Source organism: Oryctolagus cuniculus, chromosome 18 (genome assembly GCF_964237555.1).
Source record: "Oryctolagus cuniculus chromosome 18, mOryCun1.1, whole genome shotgun sequence".
NCBI classification, from domain to species: Eukaryota; Metazoa; Chordata; class Mammalia; order Lagomorpha; family Leporidae; genus Oryctolagus; species Oryctolagus cuniculus.
Window position 1 is genome coordinate 2,232,807 of NC_091449.1, and position 27,500 is coordinate 2,260,306.

At 42.0% G+C, this 27,500-nt stretch overlaps 1 protein-coding gene across 26 annotated transcripts in view; it reads left to right on the plus strand.

The window, feature by feature from the left end:
- The window catches only part of PEG3 (paternally expressed 3), a 60,131-nt gene that overhangs the window by 835 nt on the left and 31,796 nt on the right, over window positions 1-27,500 (plus strand). For 17 of the 26 annotated variants that reach the window (XM_008250222.4, XM_051837192.2, XM_070063404.1 and 14 more), the window contains exon 1: window positions 24,850-25,027. The gene's annotated coding sequence lies outside the window, so the exon portion shown is untranslated. Of the gene's footprint in view, window positions 57-5,446; window positions 5,571-23,682; window positions 23,852-24,834; window positions 25,028-25,664; window positions 25,828-27,500 lie in introns of those variants that run through there. The other 9 variants (XM_051837183.2, XM_051837196.2, XM_051837198.2 and 6 more) reach the window with 6 other exon arrangements.

A 27,500-nucleotide genomic window follows, 5' to 3' on the forward strand; every position in this document is an offset into this window, starting at 1 on the left:
GTACAATTCTAAGATATTTTTATTTGAGGAGGCAGGATGATGGATTAAAGAAAAAGGTGAGTGCAATTGTGACCCATGGGGCTAGGATATTAACATGTGTTGAGAAGCCCAATTTTTTTATGATTGAAATCAATTTGTGGCACATAATTATTTACTCTGTGGGTGTTGGTCAGAAATCTAAACCCTCCCACAAAGAATTTTTGATGGTTTTATAACTTCATATTTTTCAGGAAATTATGCAGCCTCTTAATATTTTCAGAATTACATTATAGCCTCTAAAGGTGGAAACAAGAGTTAGGAGCCCTGAACTCTTACCAGCTATAGGGCATTGAGCAATTTGTTTAACCTCCCAAGGCCCCAATTTCATCTACAGAATTGGATAACAATGGCACTGCTACCTTTTCTGGTTGTCAGGAGGGTTAAGTAGAAATCTGGCAGCATGGGGAAAGTCCCATAACTGTCAGCTGTTATTATTTTCATTATGCAGAATTCTTTCCAATTAAAACAGCTTAGGGATTGTAAACCTCTATGAACCAGTTAATTAAAATGATCTGGGAAGCTCTCCACTGTTTTCTAAACCTTGGAATATTTTGTGGAACAGAAAAATTATTTGTTCCTTGAAAGTTGAAAGGAAGTTTCCATTCCTACTGTAGTTAATCTTTGAAGCCATGCTTTTTCTTCTTTTTTTGAGGGTGGAGGTACTTGTTTTACTCTCTCCCTCCAGGAAGATTTTAAATTCCAACAAGTGGGAGTCAGCAAACCTTTTCTTTAAAAGGCTAAGTAACAGATATTTCAGGCTTTGTGGGTATGCCTTTGAAATTACACAACTCTGCCCTTGTAATCTGACAGCAGATATGGACAGTATGCAAAAACATGAGTGCGGCTGTGTCCAATAAAACTTCACGAGCATTGAAGTTTGGATTTCATTTGATTTTCTTATTTCATGAAATAGCTTTTTAAAAAAAAAAATTTAACCTTATTTTGATTAAAACATTTTATATGTGGACTGTATAAAGACAGTGGACTGGCTATCCTGTAGGCTGTAGCTTACTGATTGAAGCATAGAGTTTCATGGTATAGTGACTAGTGTAATTTGGAGTCAGAAAGACTTGGTTTTTCTGATAAATATTAACAGTATATTTCGACAAGGCCACATCACTGTGAGCCTTATGCTCTTCATCTTGTAAACAGACAGTAAATGAATCTACCTCGTTTGGTTGTTAGGTTGTAATACATTGGAATGGTCTTCCACAATGTTGTACCCACCACCACCTCTTTTTTTTTTTTTTTTTTTTTTTTTTTTTGAGAGAGAGAGAGAAAATGCTAGAGGGTGGAGCTAGATGGACCTGAGTCTTAATCCTGGCTACTTACTCGCATGTGACTTTGGCCCCGTCATCCAACTTTCCTGTGCCTCCTTTTCCCTATCTTTAAAATAGGAATTATTGGCTGGCGCCGCGGCTCACTAGGTTAATCCTCCGCCTGTGGCGCCAGCACCCCGGGGTTCTAGTCCCGGTTGGGGCGCCAGTTCTGTCCTGGTTGCTCCTGTTCCAGTCCAGCTCTCTGCTGTGACCTGGGAAGGCAGTGGAGGATGGCTCAAGTGCTTGGGCCCTGCACCAGCATGGGAGACCAGGAGGAAGCTCCTGGCTTCGGATCAGTGCAGCGCGCCTGCCATAACGGCCATTTGGAGAGTGAACCAACAGAAGGAAGACATTTTTCTCTGTCTCTCTCTCTCACTGTCTAACTGCCTATCCAAAAAAAAAAAAAAGAAAAGAAAAAAAAAAGGGATTATTAATAGCACCTGCCTTAGACTATAGTTATTTATAAGTGCTTAGAAACATTCCTGGCACGTTTAAGTTCTCAATATTAGCTGTTATTATTTTCAAATGAAAATTCCTGTGCTTTGTTGTTAAGATGAAAGACTTTTGTCTCATATTGCTGAAGTGGTACAATTTATAAAGCATAGTAGTTATTTGTTCCTTGGAAGTGTGAATAATATAACCTATAAGTAGTGAATCAGGCTTAGAGCACATTTTAGGAAAGTATTCTCTTGACATTTGCCAAGCTTTTATTATCTTCCTTCCTTTCAAGAAAGATCCATTTCATTGTGGCTTTCAAATTTAATAGCCTAGAAATGTACTCCAGTGGTGGTTGGGAGCTCAGGCTTATAACTTTGACAGACTTGAATTTGATTCCTAGCTCTGCCACCCATTAGTTTATAACTTAGAGAAAGAAACTAACTTCTCATCTATAAAACCTGGGTAACAATGGCATCTACCTCATACTGTGTTATTATAACTAAACATAATTCACATAAAGTGCTTGATGCCAGGTCTGACCCACTGTAAAATTTAATAAATGATACTTGTTGTTTTTATTATCCTCCAGGGTACTCTCAAAGTGAGACCAATTTGAAATTGAAAGTCACTTTATAGCTTCTTAAATGGGCAGCATTCCCTCTTTTTCTAGGCTTGAAGTGCTGGATATCATTATAGGAATTAATTTGTTCTTAGGAATCTGCCTTCATGAACCTTGTTAGTCATCAGTTTATGTTTTCTCAATAAAGGAGGGCCATGTATTGATTTTCAGGATTTGCATAGGATTGTGTTGGGAGGTAGTCAGCAGTATAAACTGAGATCTAGATTTGAACCGTGGCTTTCTCAGCTAATTAGATTGTGACCTTGAGTAGGTAATGTCCTCTCTGAGCTATAGATTTCTCATCTGTAAAACAAGTATGTTAGTTTCAGTTTCATTAAGTTTGTTGGAAGAATGTACCTAGATACATATTTTTAATAGTAGCTTTTATTTATTTATTTGAAAGAGTTATATATAGAGAGGTCTTCCATCTGCTGATTCACTGCCCACATGGCTGTAATGGCTGGAGCTGAGCTTCTTCTGGGTCTCCCACATGGGTTCAGGGGCCCAAGGACTTGGGCCATACAGGATGCTTTTACTGCAGCCTGGGCTTTAATCTGCTGCACCACAGTGCCAGCCCCAGTGACAGCTTTATCAAGATACAATTCATATTCCATACAATTTACCTATTTAAAGAACCCAGTTTGGTAGTGTTCAGTGCTTTAAGAATTGTGCAATCATCAGTGCAATCAATTTTAGAACTTTTTTTAACCTAGAAACCTTTTATTTACAGTATACAAACTTCATACATTTCATCTACACAAATTTAGGAACATAGTGATTCTTCCATTCTACCCTCCCTCCCACCTGCACTTTAAGGTATACAGACTTCAAGCATTTCATATATACAAATTTAGGAACATAGTGATTCTTTCCCATCCTACCCTACCTCCAATCTAGACTCCCATCCTTCATCCTCTTCCCTCTCCTATTCCCATTCTTACTTTTTACTAAGATCGATTTTCAATTAACTTTATACACATAAGATTAACCCTAAGCCAGCGCCGCGGCTCACTAGGCTAATCCTCCGCCTCGCGGCGCCGGCACACCGGGTTCTAGTCCCGGTTGGGGCGCTGGATTCTGTCCCGGTTGCCCCTCTTCCAGGCCAGCTCTCTGCTGTGGCCAGGGAGTGCAGTGGAGGATGGCCCAAGTACTTGGGCCCTGCTCCCCATGGTAGACCAGGAGAAGCACCTGGCTCCTGCCATTGGATCATCGCGGTGCGCCGCCCGCAGCGCGCCAGCCGCGGCGGCCATTGGAGGGTGAACCGATGGCAAAAGGAAGACCTTTCTCTCTGTCTCTCTCTCTCACTGTCCACTCTGCCTGTCAAAAAAAAAAAAAAAAAAAAAAAAAAAAAAAAAAAAAAAAAGATTAACCCTACACTAAATAAAGAATTCAACAAATTCTATGAAAAAAAAAAACTGTAGAATATTTTTATAACTTGAAAAAGACATCATCACTTCCCATTCCCTTTTCCATTTACCCTGGGTAATTAGTAATCTACTTCCTGTAGATTTGCTAATTTTGGACCTTTCATATAAATGGAATCATAATATGTGGACTTTTGTGATTGGCTTCTATCACTTAGTGTGTTTTCAGACTCATGCTGTGGCATGTATTAGTAATTTTATTGTCAAATAATATTGTGTAGATATAACGTCTTATTTATCCATTTGTCAGCTGATGGGCACTTGGGTTTTTCTACTTTTTGGCTATTCTAAGTGATGCTGCTATGGACATTTTCTGTGAACACATGCTTTTCTTTCAGCTAGAAGAATTGTTGGTCATGTGGGAACTCTATGTTTAACCTTTTGAAGAACTGGCAAACTTTTCCAAGTGGTGCCCAGATCTTTTTTAAAGCACTTAACCCAGTACCTGGTAAAGTGGGAGCCCCATACAGGATAGCTATTCTTGTAACAGATTTTCATTGTAGGAAATATGTTCTTAAAAGCCACTCTTCTAATTTACTTCCATGAATTGGCACATTTTCTGCCTTTTTTCAGTGCCCTGAAACAGTTTGCTAGACTTGGAATAATTTATTCCTTTATTCAAAGGAAGGACACTTCCAATCAAACTGTGGTTTCAAGTAATTTTTTCCTTCCTGATAACTGATGCATTTCTTTAAGGTTTTCCAGCTTATCAGCATAGAATTATATAGCATAGTGGTTGAATAGTGTGACCTCTGGAGTCACGTACTAGGTATGCGACTCTGAGCTTCAGTTTCCTTACATATGAAATAGAAGGTGTAAGGACGCCTGTCTCATAGATGTTATGAGGATGAGTTGCAAATACATATAATGCTTGATGAAGTATCCAGCATACAAGAAGTTCTCAATAAATAGTAGTTTGTATGTCTTGGAGCCTGAAGGGTACAAGGTCATTAAAATGTACTGGAAGGCTTTAACACATGGAGATTCTCTGGAAGAAGACTTTTTTCCCAGTCTTTTTTTTTTTTTTTTTACCTATTCCTTTAGTAGTCACTTTTGATCATTTTTATTTTCCTTCAAAATGTTACTTTTCATTAAAATTTTTATATGTATCAGTCTAAAATCACATGTTTGCTGTAACATTTAATATGGAATATATTTGTATGGCTCATAATTCAAAAGGTATATTTGTGTGAGAATTTCCTCCCTACTTTTCATCTCCCAGCCTGAGTTTCCCTCCATATAGATAACCAGCATCTCTAGTTTTGTGAACATCTTCAAAAGTCCATGTACATTGAAGCAAATATATATATATATATAAAATACATATTTAATAAATGAAGCATGCTATGTTCTCTGTTTAACACCTTGGGTTTTTTTATTTAACAACATAACTTGGAGATAATTCCATAAGAGCCTTTGCATTTTTTTATGGTTGTGGAATTTTCTATTACCTGCTACATGCCATAACTTAGTCAGTCCTGTCTTTAAGAACATTTTGGCCATTGTTAGTATTTGAAAAATCTATATCTCTTTATCTCCAAATGTTTTCCTTCTTTCTGATTTGTATTTCTTTTTATCTCAATGATTGTCATGTTTCCCCCATTTAGGTTTACCTTTTGGTGGATCTTTAACCAGATAAGAATGCATTTGGTCTCCTGGCCTGATGAGCTGTATTGTGGGAGCCAGATTACTTCTCTTTATCATTCTAGTCATGTCCTGTGATGTTGACAGGTGAGTATGAGTGGAAGCCATGCCATTTTACAGGGTCTCCGGGTAAGATTTGAGCGCTGGTCTTATCTAGAGGAATTATTGTAGTGTGCTGGAGGTTGTTATTATCAGAGATCTCCAGTCCTTAAAAGGCCCTGCAGAATCTGACTTGTCTTTATTTCTCTAGATTTTATCTTATACCTCCCTATATTTTAGCTATACAGGTCTCTGTATTCCTTTCTATCTTCATAACCTTTATGCACACGGTTAACTAGGTATAGAATGCTTTTCCTCTTAACTGGGACAGGACAAGCTCTCTGGTGTATGCTTATAGCACAGTGTATTTTTCATCACATTTACAGCTTATGACTTCATGGTTTTGTTTCTTTGCTTCAACAGTGGACAATAAGCTCCAGGAAGGCAGACTAGGTCATTTCCTTTGTTTATCATTGTATTCCTATCTGTATGTAACTGATACTTCATACCTGTTTATTGAATAGCTGAATAAATGAATGTCTACCATTTTCTCAGTTCAATATTAAAGCTCTCTGGCTAGTAAAACAGTTTAAGGGGAAAAAATGGATGAATAACCCTAGATTTTCTAAATAAAGTACAGTACTTTGGTTAGCATGTTATAACTTGCCTTCTGAATGTTAGAAAGGGTACCCTGTGCCCTGTTGGACAGGGGCATGTGAGCTCAACTTTGGGGAAGTAAGCCTTCTTTGCATGGTACAGGAACTCTTATACTTTTGAACCTAAATACTGTCTGTTAGACTTGATTTGTTTTCCTTTTATAACATCTGATTCATGCCAGGGTGATTCTTTGCTTATTTTAATCTGGTATTAATTACTTTTGGGAATGATTTGGATTATTTTATATCTTTTAATATTTGGATTTAAGAACAAACTTTGTGAAAGAATTGGTTGCCAAATTATTTAGCATTGTCCTGAAACTCCTTGAAAGGGTTAAAAAAATACAAGTAAATTTCTTATTAAGGAAAATCTGTTAGATTTGCATTACTGAGAAACTATATGGAAATTAGTATGTGAAGATATTTACCTACCCAGTCCTGAATGTATACACAAGAGTCCTAAATACTGAAGAACTGTTTCCTTTACTGATTTTGTAAATTAGTTATTTATTTTGATCTGACTATGTATGGAACAAACCTATGTGTGGACTTGGAGAGCCCTAACAGAGACCTCTTCAGGATCCTCAAATGTTTTACATAGCCCAAGAGCTGTTGATTTTATGCATTTTCCTGGCACAAACTTGCATCTGAAGACTCACTAAACACTTCCATCTACCCAATTGTCCAAACCAGAAGTATGGGAATAATTTCTGATGCCCTTTTTTTTTGTCTGACATACACAAATCAACAGAAAGAATTGTCTATTTTGCCTTCAAAGTATATTTTTTATTCACTTCTCCCTATCTCCCTTGCTGCCATGCTAGCTCAGCAACCTGTCATTTATTGCCTAGACAGCTGCCTCACCATAATCTTTAAAATTTATTTGTCAACTTATATATTGAGTGTCTCTTCCCAGATAGATTGAAACTCTGAAGACATATTTATTAAATAAATCAATTTATTGAAAAAAATGCCTGAATAAGCATTTATTGAGAGACTTCTATGTATTAAGCTTTCTGCTAGGCTTTTGAGATAGTAGTAGTAACAAAAAACTTCCATCCATACCCACCTAAATAGATTAGTCTATTACTGATCTGTTATAGATTAGTGATTCTCAAACTGGTTTCAAGATTCATTCATACTCTTGAAAATGTTTGAAGACGCCAAAGAATTTTTGCTTATGTATCTTCTATCTATCTGTCCATTCATCCATCCATCCATCCATTCATCCAGATGATCTTTGACTTATGATTTGACAACAGTTTTTCAACTTGATGGTGCAAAAGTAATATACATTCAATAGAAACTATAAATGTTGATTTTCCCCCCTGGTTTAATGATATGCAGAACTGTACTGTCTCACTGTGCTCAGCAGTGAGTCACAACTCAGTCAGCCATGCATTCACACAACCAGTAATCTAGAGTGTACTGTGTTGCTAAATCACAGTAGATTAGATGTATTAAATGTACTTTAATTCAAGTTTTAAAAACTTTTTATTGTTTATTTGAAAGGCAGAGATTGTCCCATCTCCTGGTTTACTCCCCAAGTGGCCATACAGCCAGACTGCACATGACCAAAGCTAGCAGCCATGAACTCAACCTGGGACTCTCATGTAAATGGCAGGAACCCAACTACTTGAGCCATCGCTTGTTGCTTCCCAGTATGGTCATTAGCAGGATGCTAGAAATGGGAGTGGAACTAGGACTCAATCCCAGGCATTCTGATAATGGGATACAGATATCCTAAGTAGTGTCATAACTGCTGTACCATCTACACACCTTAAATGCATTTTTTCACTTAAGATATTTCAACTTTGTTTTATCTGGACATAACCCCATTGTAAGTCAAGAAGCATCTCTAATTTTAGAAATTTGGAGCTGGTGTTGTGGCGTAGCAGGTAAATCTACTGCCTGTGATGCCAAAGTCCCATATGGGCACCGGTTTGTATCCTGGCTGCTCCACTTCCAGTCCAGCCCCCTGCTAATGTGCCTTTGAAAGCAGCAGATGTCCCAAATGCTTGGCCCTCCACCCATATGGGAGGCCAGAAGGAGCTCCTGGCTCCTAGCTTCAGCCCTCCAACCATAGATGTTGCAGCCATCTGGGGGAGTGAACCAATGGATGGAAGATCTCTCTCTCTCTGCTGCTTCCTCTCTCTCTGTAATTCTGACTTCCAAATAAATAAATCTTTAAAAAAATTAAAAAGTTATGGGACTTCAGTACTCTACTTTTAACAATGGATAGATTATCCAGACAGCAAACCCAATAAGGAAAGTGTAAACTTGCCGGTGCCGCGGCTCAATAGGCTAATCCTCCACCTTGTGGCGCCGGCACACCGGGTTCTAGTCCCGGTCGGGGCTCCGGATTCTGTCCTGGTTGCCCCTCTTCCAGGCCAGCTCTCTGCTGTGGCCAGGGAAGTGCAGTGGAGGATGGCCCAAGTCCTTGGGCCCTGCACCCCATGGGAGATCAGGAGAAGCACCTGCCTCCTGGCTTCGGATCAGTGCGGTGCGCTGGCCGCAGCGGCCATTGGAGGGTGAACCAACGGCAAAAGGAAGACCTTTCTCTCTGTCTTTCTCTCTCACTGTCCACTCTGCCTGTCAAAAACAAAACAAAACAAAAAAAAACAACTCTGCCTTTCAAATAAATAAATAAATCTGGAAAGTGTAAACTTGAATAATACTATAAACCAAATGGACCTAACATACATACAGGGAACAATCCCTTCTAACAAAAGCAGATTACACATTGTTTTCAAGCACATATGGAACATTCTCCAGGACTGAGGATATGTTAGGCTACAACAAAAGGCTTAAGCTTAAGAAGATTGAAATCATATCAAGTGTCTTTTTCTTATATTATATGAAACTGGAAATCCATAATGAGGAAAATTGGAAAATTCAGAAATATGTGGAAGTTTAAACCATATACTCCTGAACAACCAAGGATCAAAAAAGAAATCAAGGGGCCAGCATTGTGGTGTAGCAGATAAGGTCACCGCCTGCAGTGCCAGCATCCCATGTGAGTGCCAGTTTGAGACCTAGCTGCTCCACTTTCTGATCCAGCTCTCTGCTATGGTCTGGGAAAGCAGTGGAAGATGCCCCAAGTCTGTGGGCTCCTGCACACACGTGAGAAGAACCATAGGAAGCTCCTGGCTCCTGGCTTCGGATCAGTGCAGCTCTGGCCGTTGTGGCTAATTGGGGAGTGACCCAGCAAACAGAGGATCTACCCCTTCCTCTGTCTCTCCCTCTGTCTCTGTCTCTGTCTCTCTGTGTGTGTGTGTGTGTGTGTGTCTGCCTCTCTCTCTGTGTAACTCTGACTTTCAAATAAATAAATAGATCTTAAAAAAAGAAAAGTAGATCTCAAGACTGGAGTTACGGTGTAGTAGGTAAGGCCACTGCCTGTAAAACTGGCATCACATATGGGAGGTGCTGGTTTGTATCACAGGTGCTCCAGTGCTGATCCAGGTCCTTGCTAATGGCCTCAGAAAGGCAGAAGAAGATGGCCCAAGTTTTTGGGACCCTGCCACACATGTGGTAGACCTGGAAAAACTCTTGGCTTAGCCTGGCCCAGTCCTGGCTATTGCAGACATTTGGGGAGTGAAGTAGTGGATGGGTCTTTCTGTTTCTCCCCTTCTCTCTGTAACTTTGACTTCCAAACAAATAAATAAATCCTTAGAAAAAGACAAATTGATATCAAATCACCTAACTTTTACACTTACAGAAACTAGAACAATCTAAGCCCAAAGTCAGTAGAAAAAAGTAAGTAATAAAGATCAGAGCAGAAATAAATGATACAGAGGCAGAACAATGGAAAAGATCAGTAAAACTAAGATCACAAGCAATATTCAGTTTTTAAATGATAAGAAACTTTTAGCTAGACCAAGATAAAGAGGAAATTCAAATGAAATTATGAATGAGAGGAGACATTACTAATAACTGCAGACATACAAGGGATCATAAGAGACTACTATATACATATATATACCAACAAGAAGAAATTCCTGAAACACAAAGACTGAATCATGAAGAAATAGACTGAGCAGATGAACAATGAGTAAGGAGACTTAACTCATAATCAAAAACCTCCTATCAGGCCAGCACCGCGGCTCACTAGGCTAATCCTCTGCCTATGGCGCACACCCCGGGTTCTAGTCACGGTTGGGCGCCGGATTCTGTCCCAGTTGCTCCTCTTTCAGTCCAGCTCTCTGCTGTGGCCCGGGAGTGCACTGGAGGATGGCCCAGGTCCTTAGGCCCTGTACCCGCATGGGAGACCAGAAGGAAGCACCTGGCTCCTGGCTTTGGATCGGCACAGCACGCTGGCCGCAATGCGCCAGTCATAGCAGTCACTTAGGGGGTGAACCAACGGAAAAAGGAAGACCTTTCTCTCTGTATCTCTCTCTCTCACTGTCTAACTCTAGCTGTCAAAAAAAAAATTTTTTAAAAACCTATCAAAGAAAAGCCCAGGACATGGTGGCTTCACTGGTGAATTTTATGAAATGTTTAAGGAAGAATTGATGCCCACCTATATAAAATTCTTCCACAATTTGAAGAGCAGGAAACATTTTCAAACTCCATTTACAAGGCCAGCATTACCCTGCTTCTAAAGCCAGACAAGGACACTACAACCAGTAATCCTGATAAACAAATGCAAGAATCCTACCTACAACACTACCAACCAGTAATCCTGATAAACAAATGCAAAAATCCTCAACAGAATTCTAGCAAACCAAATTCAGCAGCACATTAAAAAGGATCACATACCATGATCAAGTGATATCTATTACTGGAATGCAAAGATAGTTTAACATAGACAAATCCATGAAAGTGATATACCATATTAACAGGATGAAGGATAAAAATTGAATTATCTTTTCAGTAGATATAGAAAAAGCATTTGAAGAATTCAAGATCCTTTTATGATAAAAATTATCAACAAACTAGGTACAGAAGGAATACATCTTTTTTAAAAATATATTTATTTATTTATTTGAAAGAGTTAGAGAGGCAGAGATAAAGATCTTCCATCTACTGGTTCACTCCCTAAATGATTGCAATGGCTGGAAGTGGGCCAGACTTAAGCCAGGAGCCAGGAGCTTCTTCCAGGTCTCCCACATGGGTGGCAGGGGCTCAAGAACTTGGGCCATCCTCTGCTGCTTTCCAAGACACTTTAGTAGTGGGCTGAATGTGACCTCCCAACTGGAACTGCTGCCGCCTGCTGGGAGTGCCTGGTGGCCTGGCCCAGTTCACAGTGCTGCTGGCATGAAGGCTAGTGCCTCCAGAACACCACCTGGACCTGGGAGCACGGAGGAGGCTGCTGCCACCTGGCTTTCTTTACCCCAACTTTCTGATGCTTTTTCTTCTCTATCCCCCACCCCAGTTTTTGCTTGGGAGCTCTTGCTTGTCTGTCTCCTGTTGCTCTAGGGCAGAAGCTGGCCTGGGGGGTCACGCCTCTCTTCAGTGGCCACTGTTAGACGAAGGACCCAGACCTACTGGCTGACTTGCTGCCTCCTGTCACTCGACTCTCAGGTGGGGTGGTGATGTCTGCACTGGTTGTAATAACAGATTGGAAGTGAAGCAGCTGAAACTCAAACTGCATTACTGTAGCTTTACCTGCTACACCATAACACTGGCCCCCAGAGGAATGCATAGAGGACATACATGATAAGTCCACAGCTAACAACATATTCAATGATTAAAAATCTGAAAGCTGGGACTGGTGTGGTGGCATAGTGGGTAAAGCAACCGCCTGCAGTGCTGGCATTCCATATAGGTGCCAGTTCAAGCCTCAGCTGTTCTTCTTCCAATCCAGCTCTCTGCTATGGTAAAGCAGTGGAAAATGGCCTAAGCGCTTGGGCCCCTGCACCTGTGTGGAAGACCTGGAAGAAGCTCCTAGCTTTTCAGATCACCACAGCTCCAGCCATTGTGGCCATCTGGGCAATGAACCAGCAGATGGAAGACATATTCTCTGTCTGTCTGTCTGTCTGTCTCTCCCCCTCTCTCCCTCCCCCTCTCTCCCTCCCCCCATCCCCTCCCCTTCACCCCCTTCCATTCCTCCCTCCACCTCTGCCTCTCTCTAACTCTGCCTTTCAATAAATAAATCTTTTTTTTAAAAAATAAAAGCTTTCCCACTAAGAAAATAAGAATGTCCACTCTTGCCACTTCTACTCAATATAGCCCTGGAAATCCTAGTCAAGCAATTAGGGAAAAAAAGGGGAGGATGGAATAAATTTGGAACAGAAGTAAAATTCTCTCTGCAGATGACATGATCTTATATATACTAATTCATAAATTGTTTATTAGTATAAACTTTCAGTGAAAGTGCAGAGTACAAGATCAACACATAATCAGTAGTGTTCCTATATACTACCCATGAGCTATCCAGAAAAGAAGACAACAATCCCATTTATAGTGCTGTATTTTAAAATATGGAGGAGGAGGCCAGTGCTGTGGTGCAGAGGGTTAAAGCCCCAGCCTGCAGTGCCAGCATCCCATTTGGGCATCGGTTCAAGTCCCAGTTGTTCCACTTTTTTTTTCATTTTTTTAAAGAATTTGTTTGAAAGGCAGAGGCGGGGTGGGAGGGAGGTCTTCCATCCACTGGTTCACTCCCCAATTAGCTGGCTTTGGATCGGAGCTGTGCCGATCCAAAGCCAGGAGCCAGGGGCTTCTAACATGTCTCCCATGCAGGTGCAGGGGCCCAAGGACTTGGGCCATCTTCTGCTGCTTTCCCAGTCCATAGCAGAGAGCTGGATCAGAAATGGAGCAGCTGGGACTCAAACTGCCAAAGCACTGGCCTCTGTTCCACTTCCAATCCAGCTCCCTGTTAATGCACCTGGGAAAGTAGCAGAGGATGGCCCAAGTGTTTGGTTCCCTGCACCCATGTGAGAGACCTAGAAGAAGCTACTGGTTTTGGATCAGCTTAGTTTTGGCCATTGCAGTCATTTGGGGAGTGAACCAGTGGATGGAAGACCTCTCTCTCTGTCTCTCTCTCTCTCTCTCTCTCTCTCTCTCTCTCTCTCTCTGTAACTTTGTCTTTCAAATAAATAAAATAAACCTTTAAAAAGTATGGAGGAATCAGTTTTTCTAATGAGGTGAAAGATCTGTACACTGAAAACTGCAAGATGTTGGTGAAAGAAATGGACACAAAAATAAATGGAAAGATGCCTTGTGTTCATGGATTGGAAGAATTAATATTGCTAAAATGCCCTTACTATACAGAGCAATCCACAGTTTGATTTCAGATTCCTTGTCAGAATTCAAATGAAATTTTTTTTTACAGAAATAGAAAAAACTCATAAAATTCATAAGGAATCGTAAAAAACTCCAATACCCAAAGCAATATTGAATGCAAAAAAAAAAAAAAAAAAAAAAAAAAGGCAGCAGTTGGCCGGCGCCGCGGCTCACTAGGCTAATCCTCCGCCTAGCGGCGCCGGCACACCGGGTTCTAGTCCCGGTCGGGGCGCCGGATTCTGTCCCGGTTGCCCCTCTTCCAGGCCAGCTCTCTGCTGTGGCCAGGGAGTGCAGTGGAGGATGGCCCAGGTGGTTGGGCCCTGCACCCCATGGGAGACCAGGAAAAAGCACCTGGCTCCTGGCTCCTGCCATTGGATCATCGCGGTGCGCCGGCCGCAGCGCGCTGGCCGCGGCGGCCATTGGAAGGTGAACCAACGGCAAAGGAAGACCTTTCTCTCTGTCTCTCTCTCTCATTGTCCACTCTGCCTGTCAAAAAAAAAAAAAAAAGCAGCAGTAACAATGGAAACATCATGCTATCTGATCTCAAAACCTACAAAGCTATAGTAATCAAAAAAGTATGCCACTGGCATAGAAACAGGTATTGGAGGTACAGAGAACCAAGAAGCAAATCCACACATTTATGGTCAGTTGCTGAAAGCACACAATGGAGAATGGACAAGTTCCTCTATAAATGGTGTTGCGAAAACTAGAAAGCCACACGCAGAAGAATGAAACTGGACCTTTATATGGTACCATACACAAAAAAAATGTATTAAAGATTTAAATATAGAAGCTGGGGGGCCAGTGCCATGGTGCAGTAGATTAATCCTCTGCCTGTGGCACCGATTCTAGTCCTGACTGCTCCACTTCTGGTCCAGCTCTGCTATGGCGTGGGAAAGCAGTAGAAGATGGCCCAAGTGCTTGGGCCTCTGCACCACATGGCAGACCCGGAAGAAGCTCCTGGCTCTTGGCTTCGGATTGGTGCAGCTCCAACTGTTGCAGCCATTTTGGGAGTGAACCACCAGAAGGAAGACCTCTCTCTCTCCCTTTCACTGTCTGTAACTCTACCTCAAAATAAATTTAAAAATCTTTTAAAAAATAAATATAGGAGCTGGAATTTTGGCCCAGCTAGTTGAGCTGCTACCTATGATGCCAGCATCCCATATGAGTGCGGGTTGAAGTCCCAGCTGCTCTAGTTCCAATCCAGTTCCCTGCTAATGTGTGTGGGAAAGCAATGAAAAGATGGCCCAAGTACTTGGCCCCTGCCACCCATGTGGGAGACCAAAGTGGAATTCCTGGGTCCTGGTTTCAGCCTACCCCAGCCCTGACTGTTGTAGGCACTGGGGAGTGAACCAGCGTATGGAAGATCTCTAACTCTGCCTTTCAAATAAATAAATCTTTAAAAATAAAAAAGCCTTAAAACTAAGACCTAAACTGTAAAACTACTGTAGAAAACATGACACAGAGCTCCCATTTGATAATACTCATGTAAGATTTGTATATGGAGTATGCTTCCAGGATAAAGTGAAGACAGTTAAAATCACTAGATGTGTAGGGAAGAGAAGTTCAGAGAGGGAGTAAAAAGAAACTTTTTTTAAGAAATTATTTTATTCATTTGCAAGGCAGAGAAAGAGAAAAAACACAAATATGCTATTTCACTCTCCAAATGCTCACAATGACTGATGTTAGATCAATCCAGAGCCAGGAGCTGGAACTCAATCCCATCTCCCGTATGGGTGGCAGGGACCTGCTTCTAGGATGCACATTAGCAGGAAGCTAGAATTAGGAATGGAGCCAGAACTAGAAGCCAATCCTCTGATATGGATTCTTTTTTTTTTTTTCAAAGATTTATTTATTTATTTGAAAGGCAGAGTTACGGAGAGGCAGAGGCAGAGAGAGAAGTCTTCCATCTGCTGGTTCACTCCCCAAATGGCTGCAACAGCCAGAGCTGAGCTGATCCAAAGCCAGGGGACTCTTCTGGGTCTTCCACTCAGGTGCAGGGACCCAAGGATTTGGGCCATCTTCCAGTGCTTTCTCAGGCGACAGCAGAGAGCTGGATCAGAAGAGGAGTAGCCAGAACTAGAAGCAGCACCCACATGGGATGCTGGCACTGCAGGCAGAGGATTAAACTGCCACAGTGCTGGTCCCCTGATATGGATTTCTAACCATGAGGCCAAATGCCCACCCCTGGAAAAACAGTTCCTGTTTTCCACTGGGAAGTTATTTTTTGTGTAATCTCAGAAGCACAGGTAACTGAGCAAAAGTAAACATTAAATGAATATACCTCTGTACAGTAAAGGAATCAACACAGTGAAGTAACAACCTATGAAACAGTAGAAAATACTTGGAAACTATACATTTGGTAAGGGATTAATATCCAGAATACATAGCGAATTCAAATAACTCAATAGCAAGAAAACCCAATTTAAAAAGTACAGAGAACCTGAAAAGAGAATTTTCAGAAGATGATACACAAATGGTTAACAGTTATATGAAGAAATACTCAACATCACAAATCATCAGGAAAACATAGATTAGAATCATAGCAAGGTATTATCTCACACCGCCTAGAATGGCTGTTACCAAGAAAAAAAATACCTAAGTTTGTGGTGAGCATTTGGCCTGACAGTTATAATGCCCACATCCCATAGTGAAGTGCCTGATCTCTCCTATCCTCTCTCCCCTTCCCCCTTCAAATAACTAAACAAAAAATTTTAAAAATTTAAGATGACTGTTGGCAAGGATGTGGAGAAAGAGGAATTCTTGTACACTGTTGACAGGAATGTACACTAGTACAACTATTAATGGAAAACAGGATGGAAGTTCCCAATGTGTACACATCCAGAATATCACAACATACCATAAATATATACAGTTTTTATTTGTCAGTTATAGCTTAATAAAAAGTGAAGTAATTAGAAATATATATTTATTAATTTAAAATGATAATATACTACATGTTGATAATAAACATTTCTAATGAAAGATGGTTTAATTTTCAAAACAAAATATTATTGTGAAGAGTTACACTATTTTACATTTCTGTAAATCTCTAGCATCTGACTGAATAGGAAACAGCTGGATTCTTCTGTAGTTCAACACTTAATCTGTCATGATATCACACTCCTGTAGCCTTAGGAAAGCTCCACTTTTATACTTGGAAAACAAGGGCTACTTTTGTAAACAATTTAGAAGATAACACATTAGATTGAGATGATGTTATGAGTTTATAAGTTCATGCATCAAACTAGACTTTTAATTTAAACTTGCAATGATGGAGATATTTAACAGGTCTATATGGATCAAAAATTGAACCAAAAAACCCCACAAGGATATGTGTAGTTGAAGATATAAACCCACTGGAAATAGGTAAAGGTAGTTACCAATTTTGAATTTTGTTGGGTAGTGGGCTTATGAGGTCTAGAAGCATCCCTGCATACTGCAGTGCCAGAGTCCCAGATCATTGTGTCAGATGGGTTGGGGAAGGACTCTCCTGACATGAAAGGAAACTGAAAAAAATGATGGTTACTCAGGGCTCCAGCTTACATTATGTGTGGTGCTAGAGAGCAGAAACAGACCCTCGCAGAGAGTACCTAGGCTAGGCTCTAATCTTGCTGGGTAACTTAATGTACCCCTTTGTCACATGACACAGAGCCCCCATTTGATAATAGTCATATAAGATTTCTATCTGGACTATGCTTTTAGGAATAAAGTGAAGACAGTTAAAAAATCGCTGGATGTGGAGGAAAGAGTAGTTCAGAGAGGAAGTAACAAGATAACCCGTGGGAAAAACATGTAGAAACATAACTTGAGAAGCACTGAGTTAAACTTAGGGAATCTTACAGTAAAGAAGACCACAAAGTCACCAATGAGGACATGAATTTACTCCCTACAAAATGCGGTTCAGATCAGTTTTAGTGTGACTTTAAGATTCTTGAAGAGATTGGGGCTGGAATTGTGGCATAGTGGGTAAAGCCACAACCTATCATCAGCATCCCATTAAGGGTGCCAGTTCACGTCCCTGCTGTTCCACTTCCAGTCTAACTCCTAATGGTCTGAGAAAACCAGCGGAAAATGACCCAAGTGTGTAGGCTCCTGCCACCTACATGGGATGCCTGGAGGAGACTGCTGGCTCCTAACTTTGGCCTGGCACAGCGCTGGCCATTGCAACCATCTGGGGAGTGGACCAGTGGATGGAAGATCTCTTTCTCTCTGTCCCTGTCTCTGCCTCTCTGTACCTCTGAATTTCAAGAATAAATTAAAAAAAAAAAAAGGATTCTTGAAGAGATAGAGCATAGTATCCAGAAAGTGTTCATATATTTGAGAAAGGTGAATATTAAAAAGTACCAATTAGAAACCTTAGAACTGAAAAAAATAATGAATGGACTTCAAAAATGTCCTGGGAAAATGGAATTCAAATGGTAAGTTTATTTTGGTGCAAAAACATTTTGAAATCCATACATGGTTTTTTCATAATATGCAATTTCCATTAATTTTTTTAAAAAACTAGAGTGTACACTAACATTCACTAGTTTACTTCTCAAATGTCTCCAACACCTGGGGCTGGACTAGGCTAAAGCTGGGAGCTTAGAACTAACTCATTCTGCGACTACACGGAGATGACAGAGGTTCAACTACCTGAACCATGATCTCATGCCTCCCAGTGCACATAAATGGGAAGCGGGAATTGGAGAAGAACCAGAATTTAAATATAGGTACTCTGGGGACCGATGCCCTGGTGCAGTAGGTTAATCCTCTGCCTGCGCTGCCAGCATCCCATATGAGCACCAGTTCTAGTTTCGGCTGTTCCTCTTCCAATCCAGCTCTCTGCTGTGGACTGGGAAGGCAGTAGAAGATGGCCCAAGTCCTTGGGCCCCTGCACCTGCATGGGAGACTGGGAAGAAGCCCCTGGCTCCTGGCTTCGGATTGGCACAGCTTTGGCCTTTGTGGCCATTTGGGGAGTGAACCAATAGAAGGAAGACCTTTCTCTCTGTCTCTCCCTCTCAATGTCTGTAACTCTACTTCTCAAATAAATAAATAAAATCCTTAAAAATATATAAATAAATCTAGGTACTCTGATATGGGATGCAGGTATCTCAACTAGTGTCTAAACCATCAGGCCAAACAGCCACCTCTATGATTGTTTTGAAGTCCACCCATAGGCATGAATATCAGGAGCTTTTTTTTCTTTTTCTTTTTTTTTTTTTTTTTGCACCAAAATAAGATTTTTTAATTGTCAAAGAAATTTTTAAAGTTACCTTGTATAGCCATTTTAATTAAAACATCTAGGAAAAAGTTGCAGGTGCAGTTTAAAAAAAAAGGAGTTACTTAGAAAACAGCACAGAAAAGTATAGAAAGTAAGAGAAATGGAAGAAAAATTAAGAGGGGCCAGCATACTGTAATAGGCTTAGAAGAAGAGAATAAATGTGAAATGACATAAAAACTATGCTAAAAGATATTTTGCCCAAGGATTCTCCAGAATACAAGAAAGATTTTCACTGGTCACAATCCTGAGCATGATAAACATCTATACATAATATCTATTCTAAAAGCCACAGAGAGAAAAACCAAGGTTAGAAAGGAACATTATACTCACAGCTGACTTCATTGACAGTGTTAGAAGACAATAATATTTAAATAAGATAAGGATAACCTTTGAATTCTATATGTGACTAAACTGTCATTCAAATACAAATAGATAGACTACCATACTGAAAGACTTACTTAAGGGTTAATATTAACAAAGAAAAAAATGAACCTGGAGGGAAGAGTGAGATTTTAGAAGAATGAATAAATTTTCAATATCAGTGAATATAATTAATAATTGACTGTTTTAATGGATTTTTGGGTTAAAATAGGCACAACAAAAATTCTAAATGACAATAAGGAAAGTGGGAGTAGGAAACTCAGTGAATTGCTAAGCTGTGCCAGGATCTTTGTGCTACTATTTTATATTCTGTTTAAAGAAAAATACTTGTTTATTAATTAAGAAAGATAGACAACAAAGTACTGAAATACAATTGGAAACTTTGAAATAGGCTGAGAGAATAAAAGGAACTAGAGAAAACTTGATCAACTCAGTAGAAAGCAGGAAAGGAGAAAATGAAAAAAAGATACATTAAACAAAGAAATGGGCTAGTATCAGTAATTTAAAATACAAACAGCTCAACTCCTCTGTGCTATTTAATAGGAAATCTAGACTGGTTTACATCTGAAAACATTTCCTTGAAGTATATGTGAGGTCTTAAAAAAAGTTCATGGAAAATACTTATGAAAAAACTATCCATGAATTTAAAATTTTTGCACCAAAGTAAACTTAATTCCATTTTCCATGAACTTTTTGAAGTATCCTCATAAAAAGCAAAAACTAAATGAATTATAAGTAGTGCATAAAACTGTAAGAGTATTGGGATATTTTATTATGACTATTTAGAATAGATAGATCAGGCAGACAAAAAAATTGGTAAGAAAACTATAAAAACACAATGAATAGAAATCAATGCTAGTAATTAGAGAAAACGCATTCATTTCTCACACACTGAACTATTTCCTACTGTCACAAAGGAAGTTTTAACTATAATACAGTTAACTTAGACATCTATACTCAAAAATGGTTTTTAAAAGAAATCAGATCCCCAAATACTTTCTAATATCACTAATGGAAACAAAACATAGAAACAAATAACAGTGAAGTATAAGGAATATGGTTCCAGTGGCACTAGGAAAGAACTTTAAAGTCTTAAATACATGTGTTAAAAATTAAGGAAGATTAAAAATTAATGAGTTAAATGTGCAACTCAAGAAACTAGGGTAAGAAACTGAAATAAGTAGGAAGGAAATAAAAGTTAATTAGAATAGAAGAAATATGGGCAACAAAATCAAAAGTCACTTTGTAAAAAAAATTGTCAAAAGCTTTAGCAAAACTGATGACAAAAGCAAGAATAGATTAGTAGTAAAAAATGGAACACAATTCTCAATGGAGAAAAAATAATAAATGGTTGGAGAATATAAGCAGTGAGATTTTATAAAGCTAGTATAACCTTGATGTTGAAAGTAGACAAGGTATGAACTTAGATGTAAAAAACAAAAGTAAACTATAACCCAGAAGTATGTAGCTGCATATGTATAAATCAGAGCCTCATAATCAGGACCAAGTGTGGGGCTTAGCCATGTAAACGTGTTTTAGCATCAGAAAATCTGTCTAAATTCATCACATTGTCAGATGACATGAAATAATAAAAATAATTTTACCAGGAGATGTGAGAAAAACATTGTATGCAATTAAGCTTATTCATGATAATTTTTTTTTCAAAACTGGGACTTAAGAGAATTTCCTTAGTCCCGTTAAAAATACTAATACTACAAAAAAAGCCTGCAGTGAACATTTTTACTTGATGGTAAAGATAATATCCCCTTTCAAATCTACAACAAAACTTGTTCTGTATCACCGCAGAGGTCCTTGCCGTGCCTTATCATAATGAAGTGAGGTGTGATTCTCAATGAAAATTTTTTTAAACAGTCGTTAGTGAAGATCTTAACATTCTAAGAATCTAGGAAACTTTGTAGACTTTTAAAACAAACAGGAGAGGTCAGAAAGTACATTGGATCCCCCTCCCCCCCTACAAAAAATGTGAAAAGCAATAGCAGATATTTTCAAAACCCAAGTTAAGTCATGAGAAAATACCAGAATAATCAGAATTGAGGAAAGTTCTATAACATACTTAACGAGTATGTCACAAACTGCCAATGTCATGAAAAACAAGGATTACTGAGAAGCTGTTACAGCCTGGGAGAGTATAGGGAGAGATAATCGCTAGAAGTAATGTGGTGTTCTGGATGTGTTCCTGAACACAAGGAAGACATTAATGGTAAAATGAGTGAAATCCAAATAAAGTGTGTAATTTAATTAATAGGTTTTTTTTTTTGCTAATACTAATTTCTTTTTGACAATGGACCAAGGTTATGTTAATATCAAGGGAAATTGTGTAATATCTTTATAAATTTCCTGTAAATCTGAAAATATTAAAAATAACCAACTATACAATTAATGGGGAAAAAATTTTTAAAGTCAAATAGGACCTTTATAGGGAAAAAAAAAAAACACAACTGGTAGCCATAAGAGACAATAAATAATAGTGACATAGATCATGGTCAAAGACTGGAGGCCTTGATGCCATAACATTTTCAGTTTTCTCTAGATTATTCTTTAAATTTAATAAAATGTTAGTTGAAATTTTGGTAGGATATTCGATCAAACTCCACAGGCTAATTCTACAAGTCATTTAAAGCTAGAGGGCTAAGAATGTTAGAGTTTTGTACAAAGGCAGTTGGTCTTCCAAATATCTGGATATTATAAAGCTATATCAATTAATATGCTGTGTTAATACACAGAGATACAATAAATGGGCCAGTTGAACAAAGTAAATAGTTCAAGAACAGGTCCACTCTATTCAGAAACATATAATGTCAGGGGAAATATTAGATCCCTGCCACAACTTGTGCACAAAAAAAAAAAAAAGGAATGAAAATTTAAGGTTATTGTAATGTCTTTATGACTTCAGTGTGGAGAAGGACTTCATTAAGCATGAAAATCAGAAATCTGAGAAAGACTGACAAACTTTGCATCACCAATATTTAACATTCCTCTAAGACGAGATAATGATGGCTCTTCTAACTTTGTTTATGGTAGATATTTCAGAGTAAGTTTTGTGACTGAGGTCGGGGCAAGAGGTTACTCAAGTTGAAAAATGTCTTACTTGCCTTTGCAGATTGCCTCAATGCTGTGCAGAAAATATCAGAAGGGGGAGTTTGGAGTAGAAGAAGGTTATCTCGGGAAAATACTGGTGGTTAGGATTACTGTGGACAGGGAAAACATGGTGCAGTTTTGAGGTGCATCTGTTGGATATAGTCAGAAGGACTTGCTGGTGAATTGCCTGTGAAGAAAAAAGGAGCAAGAACAACTGGGATTTTTGGCTATAGCAACTGGTGCTGTTTACAGAATGGGAAAGGGAGAAATTACTATTTGTTTTAAATGTTCTGAGTGGCCTGTTACACATCCAAGTAGAGCAGTCAGCTTTTAAGTAGACAACTGAATATGTGAGACTGGGCTTCTGTGGGGAGTTTTGTGGCAGAGGATTGAAATTTGGGAACCACTGGCATGTATGTTGTATTTAAGCCATGTAATTAGGTAAGGAGGTGAGGCCACCACCCGGGAAGTGGATATTAATAGAGAAGACTAATGACTGAGTTCTGAGGCCAGACCCTCCAGCATTTACAGGTTTAGTGAAGAAAAAGACAACTGTGACAGGGAAGAGGCCGCTGATGTAGGGGGAAAACCAGGACTCTGTAGTGGCACCAAAAATACGAGAAAATATCATGGATTTTGTTTGTTATTGCTGTCTGCTTTAATGAGGATGTTAAATGTTACTATGAGATTAAAAACAAATTTCCTAGCTTCATCGGAATTGCTAAATTTGTCAAGCAATTTCAAGGGAAGGGGCATAAGCCTGCCTATATGGCATCTAATAGGCAGAAGATGTGAGTAAGGACTTTGAATTGGTGCGAGTGGACCCCGGAGGAGGAGGGTTCCCTGCTGAGAAAAGGTGCTCAGGGGAGCAGCCCAGGAACAAAAGTATCTGATGGAAATGAATGATCCAGAATCCAGAAGTCGGCATTATAAAGAACTTTGGGGAAAATGGGGATGGGGTCTCTAAAACAGGTTAAAATCACTGCAGACATTAGGATCCCCTGGGGAGCTCCAAAATAAATATCGCTGTTGGATCCTGGGCTTCTACATTGTTTCACGGCTCCCAGCTGAGCCTGATGAATAGCCAGATTTGAAAATCCTTGACCTCTAAGTAGTACCACATTGACTTTTAGTGGTGCTGTTGGGGAGCTTGGTTTGAAGGCACATTTTCACAGCAAGTACAGGGTTTTCATTCATATTTTGTTTCTGTGGCATTGCTGGATGAGAAGAGATGTTGCAACTTCTCAATGCAGCAGTTAACCACTGTTAACTCCTTAAGTATAAATGCAAAATTTCATATTGGGTTTTATATTCTGTGTGTTCTTAGGTAAATTCCTTTTTTGTAATTAATGATATCTGAAGAATTTTTCCTTTAACATTAAAAACATAAAGCTTTTTTTATTGGCCACATAAAATTCTGCAACATACCAGAAAATAATTTATTTTCTGCATAGTGTATTTTTGATGATAAAAATTATGTTCTGGGAATATCCCTGTGATAATCTCTTGCACATCTCCATTTCCTTTGTTTCAGTTCCTTGAAAGTGGAATAGTTGGATCAAAACGGGTACACTTGTGAACTTTTAATTCATTGATTTTACTACCAAAGAAGAAATACATATTTCTGCCAAGGAAATTCACAGTATGGATTGGAGAAGGGAAAAGAATCTTCTACTCTCATTCCTAACCCCTTTCCACTAGAGGTAACCAGTTAACTATTTTTTGCCTACTTCTGGAAATTTTATCTGCATTTGTGTTTATTCTTAACAAACAAATAAATGAGAAAACACTTACCAGTTCATTTCTACAAACTTCAGCACTAAATCTACTGAGACATCATCCTTAATAGTTCCATACAGCTCTACCTCATGATTTTCCCAGGTTACATAGGATTTCCTTATGTCAGAGCCAGGATCATTTATTGACATGTTATTCATCTCCCAATTTCTTGCATTTTTACTAAGTGACACGGCAGTGCAATCAGCCACTGAAAGGTCTTTGTGGAAGGCACGCTGGTGGACAACAGCGCGGGAAGATGCTGAACTCCCCGCTCCCGTGAACCACATTTACCTGGTATTTGGGATTTGCATTTCTTTAAGCAAGGAAAGATCGTGATTTTTCCTTTGTAAGTCTGCTGGTCATTTGGGTTTTCTTGCGAGTTGCCAGTTTCCTGCCCTTTGCCCATTTTTCTCTGGCTTGATTTGGTCTTTATCTTGTTGGCTTCCAAGAACTCTTCATTTGGTAAGGAAATTAGTCCGGTGTCTCTCATGGGTCCCAAGCAGTAAAGACATCTCCGCTTGTCGTTCATCTTTAGACCTCAGTGTAAATGTTTTTGCTTGTCGGGTTTTCATTTTTTTTTTTTTTTCATTTAGAGAAATGTATACTTTTGTCTCTTTTCTTTTTCTTCACCGGTTTTGCGTTTGGGCATCGTTAGTGGGCTTTGCTCCGTCTTACCCCCATGTCTTTGTTTGGGGGCTACTCCCCACCAAGCCCACCCCCCTTTTCCAGACCCTGCTTCGGGGCCCCTGGCGTCCACTTGGTTGACGTCAATCCCGTGCCTTCGCGCCAAGCCATCGCCACGGCAACGTTAGTGTGATTGGCATGGCATGGGGGCGTGGCTGCGGGGGCCTGTGGAGGGCGGCATGGTCACTGATTGGCCCGTGCGGAAGCCCCGCCTCTGCAGAGGATTCCTGACAAGGAGGCGGTGGGCTGCGCCCGGTGCAGACGCCTGGGAGCGGCAGGAGGACTGAGGGTCGGGAGGAGCTGGCGATGTGCACCCTTGGCTGGTGGCGCCGCTGAGCGCCAGTGCCGTGCGGGCGCGCTAGACAGCTGCGCGTGGAGCCGGGGCGTGCGGTGCGCGTGGTACGTGGTGCGGTGAGGTGAGTCACCCGCCCGGCGCCAGTTCACACCTCCGGCCGCCGTGCGTGGGTGTCAGCCGTGGGCGCCCCGCGGCACGACGGAGCTGAGGGTGGTGCCGGGGGGCGTTGGCACCATCGTGCCCCTGTTGCCGAGGGGCCAGTCCGTGGGTATGGCCGTACGGCAAGGCTCGTGGCGCCTTCTTGGGGGTCCTGGGCAAGGGTCGGCTGCAGGTTGCCGCAGCGGCGCCATCTTGCGTGGCGGGATCTCGTGGGGGGGCTTTCCACACCATCTTGCATGGCCAGGTTTGGGGTGGCGGGGGGCGGAGCAGGGACCTCCGCAGTGGCGGGCTTGGGGCATGGGGCCCCATCTCGGGCGAATGTGCCATGGATGGACACCAGGTCGCCATCGCTGACGTCCACGGGTGGGGTCGAACTCGGGGCTGTCGCAGCTCCTGGGCTGCGCTGGTCGCCCGCGCCCCGCAGGGTCTCCGACTGGCTTCGGCGGGCCCGCGCCTGCATGCTGCGAGCCTGTGTTTCGGGGGCGGCGCCTGTTTTGCTGCAGTGACCGTGGGAGGGGTCTGGGGCTGCTGGGGCGGGGTCTGGGGCTGCTGCCTGGGGGCGGCGTCTTCTGGGCCCTGCCCGCCGGGCGCCATCTTTGGCAGCGGTGAGGGAAGCTGCCGGGCGGGCATCGTCCTTATTGGCTGATGGCGGGTCGGGTGGGGCCGAGCGCCCGGCCGCTGTCCCCTCCGTCCGTGTCCGTGACCGTGACCGCGACAGTGTCCCGCTGCGCCTCCGCTCCTGCCCCGGGATTTGCCGCGCAGGTGCGGCCTTGGCGGTGGCAGCCAACTTGGGGTTCCGTGCTCCTCACTGCCTGAGGGGCCGCCGTCGAGGCTCCCTGACGTGTGTCCACGGCGCTGTCCGGGGCCCGGTGGAAGGCCCGCTCGAGCCTCGGGCATGCGGTGAAGCCAGGCGGCAGCGTCTTAAGGTTGCCGCAGCCAGCGCTGCTGCGTGGCGCCCGGTGCCGCGCGGGTCGACCGCGTTCTGCTGTTCTCGGCTGGGCTCACCCCTTACCGACACAGAGCGGGAGCGGTCTGGTTCTTTCTGCTGCGCGGGCCGAGGAGCCCGAGGGTGCTCCGTGGGCGATCTGGCGCGCCTGGTGGGTCCTTTGGGACTTGGCGCGGCTGGAGCTGCGTCCCGCACACGCCATCTTTGCTGGCCACGGGGGGGTGCCAGTGCTTACCGAGCCCGAATGACTGACTGTGCGGGGCCTGGTTTCAGGGGTGGGCCCACGAGAGGGTGAGGGGTGTCTTGTCCGGAGCGCCACCCTCCTCAGCACGGTCTTGGCTTGCCACAAGAGGGCGGCGCCGTTTGCTTCATCTCTTTTAAAAGGTTTTTTTTTGTTTTTGTTTTTTTGTTTTTTTTTTTTTTTTTAAAGATTCATATATTTTGAAAGCGTTAAAGAGAGCGAGGGAGGAGGGAGGAAGAGATAGTTCGGTCTTCTGTCTGCTGGTTCATTCCCCAAGTGGCCACAACGGCCAGTGCTGGGCCGGACAAAGCCAAGAGGCAGGAGTTTCTTCATGGTCTCCCACATGGTGACAGGGACCCAAACACTTGGGCCATTTTCTGCTGCTTTTCCCAGGCTACTTGGAGCTGGATTGGAAGTGGTATGCTGGCATTGCAGGTGCAGCTTTACCATAAAGTACCATCTTGATTGACAGCCGGGCTGGGTCTGGGCAGTGGGATGGTAGGGAGGGGTGGTGTGACGGAGGACAGGCCCAAAGGAGGGGCCACAGAGCTCCACCCACTCTGGCGCCATCTTTGTTGCCCATCGGGATGTGGATGACAAGGGGACAAGGGGGCAGTGCCTTGTCCTGAGTGAGTGATGGGCACCGCAGTGCTCTGCCCATTCAGTTGTGAGATGTGTGACAGAAGGAGGACACCTGAGGCTTACTGTAATGATGCTGTCTTGAATGACGGCTGGGCTGGCTGCGTGGAGGTGGGGGGCTCCCCCAGGACAGAGCTGTCTTGTCATGAGTGATACAGAGGGCCGTGGTGCCCTGCTCACCCAGGTGTTACACGTGCTGGCTGCCTAGGCACCACCTTGAGTAGGGGGAGAGCAGAGCTGACCTGGCGACTGACTGGGTCCGCAGAGCTCCACCCTGGCACCTGAGGTTTAGAGTAGGCACCATCTTCAGTGCCAGCAGAGCTGTGTTGGCAGCTGCTGGAGGAGGGGCTGCCGTGTCCCAACTGACTTTCTTTAGATCCGCTGGCCGCCCAAACGTACCTCAGATACCTGCTGCGCAGGCACCGTCTTGAACAACAGCAGAGCTTTGGGGTGGGCTGAGGGGTTTTCCAGGTGGGTGGATTCTCACATTGCCTGTTCCTTAGACCTGTGTCATCTTTGCAAGTTGCAGGGTTGGACATATGCAGGTAACATCTTGACTACCCGGGCTGAGGGGCGGGCCCACAGAGCCCTGCCCCGCCATCTGGTCCT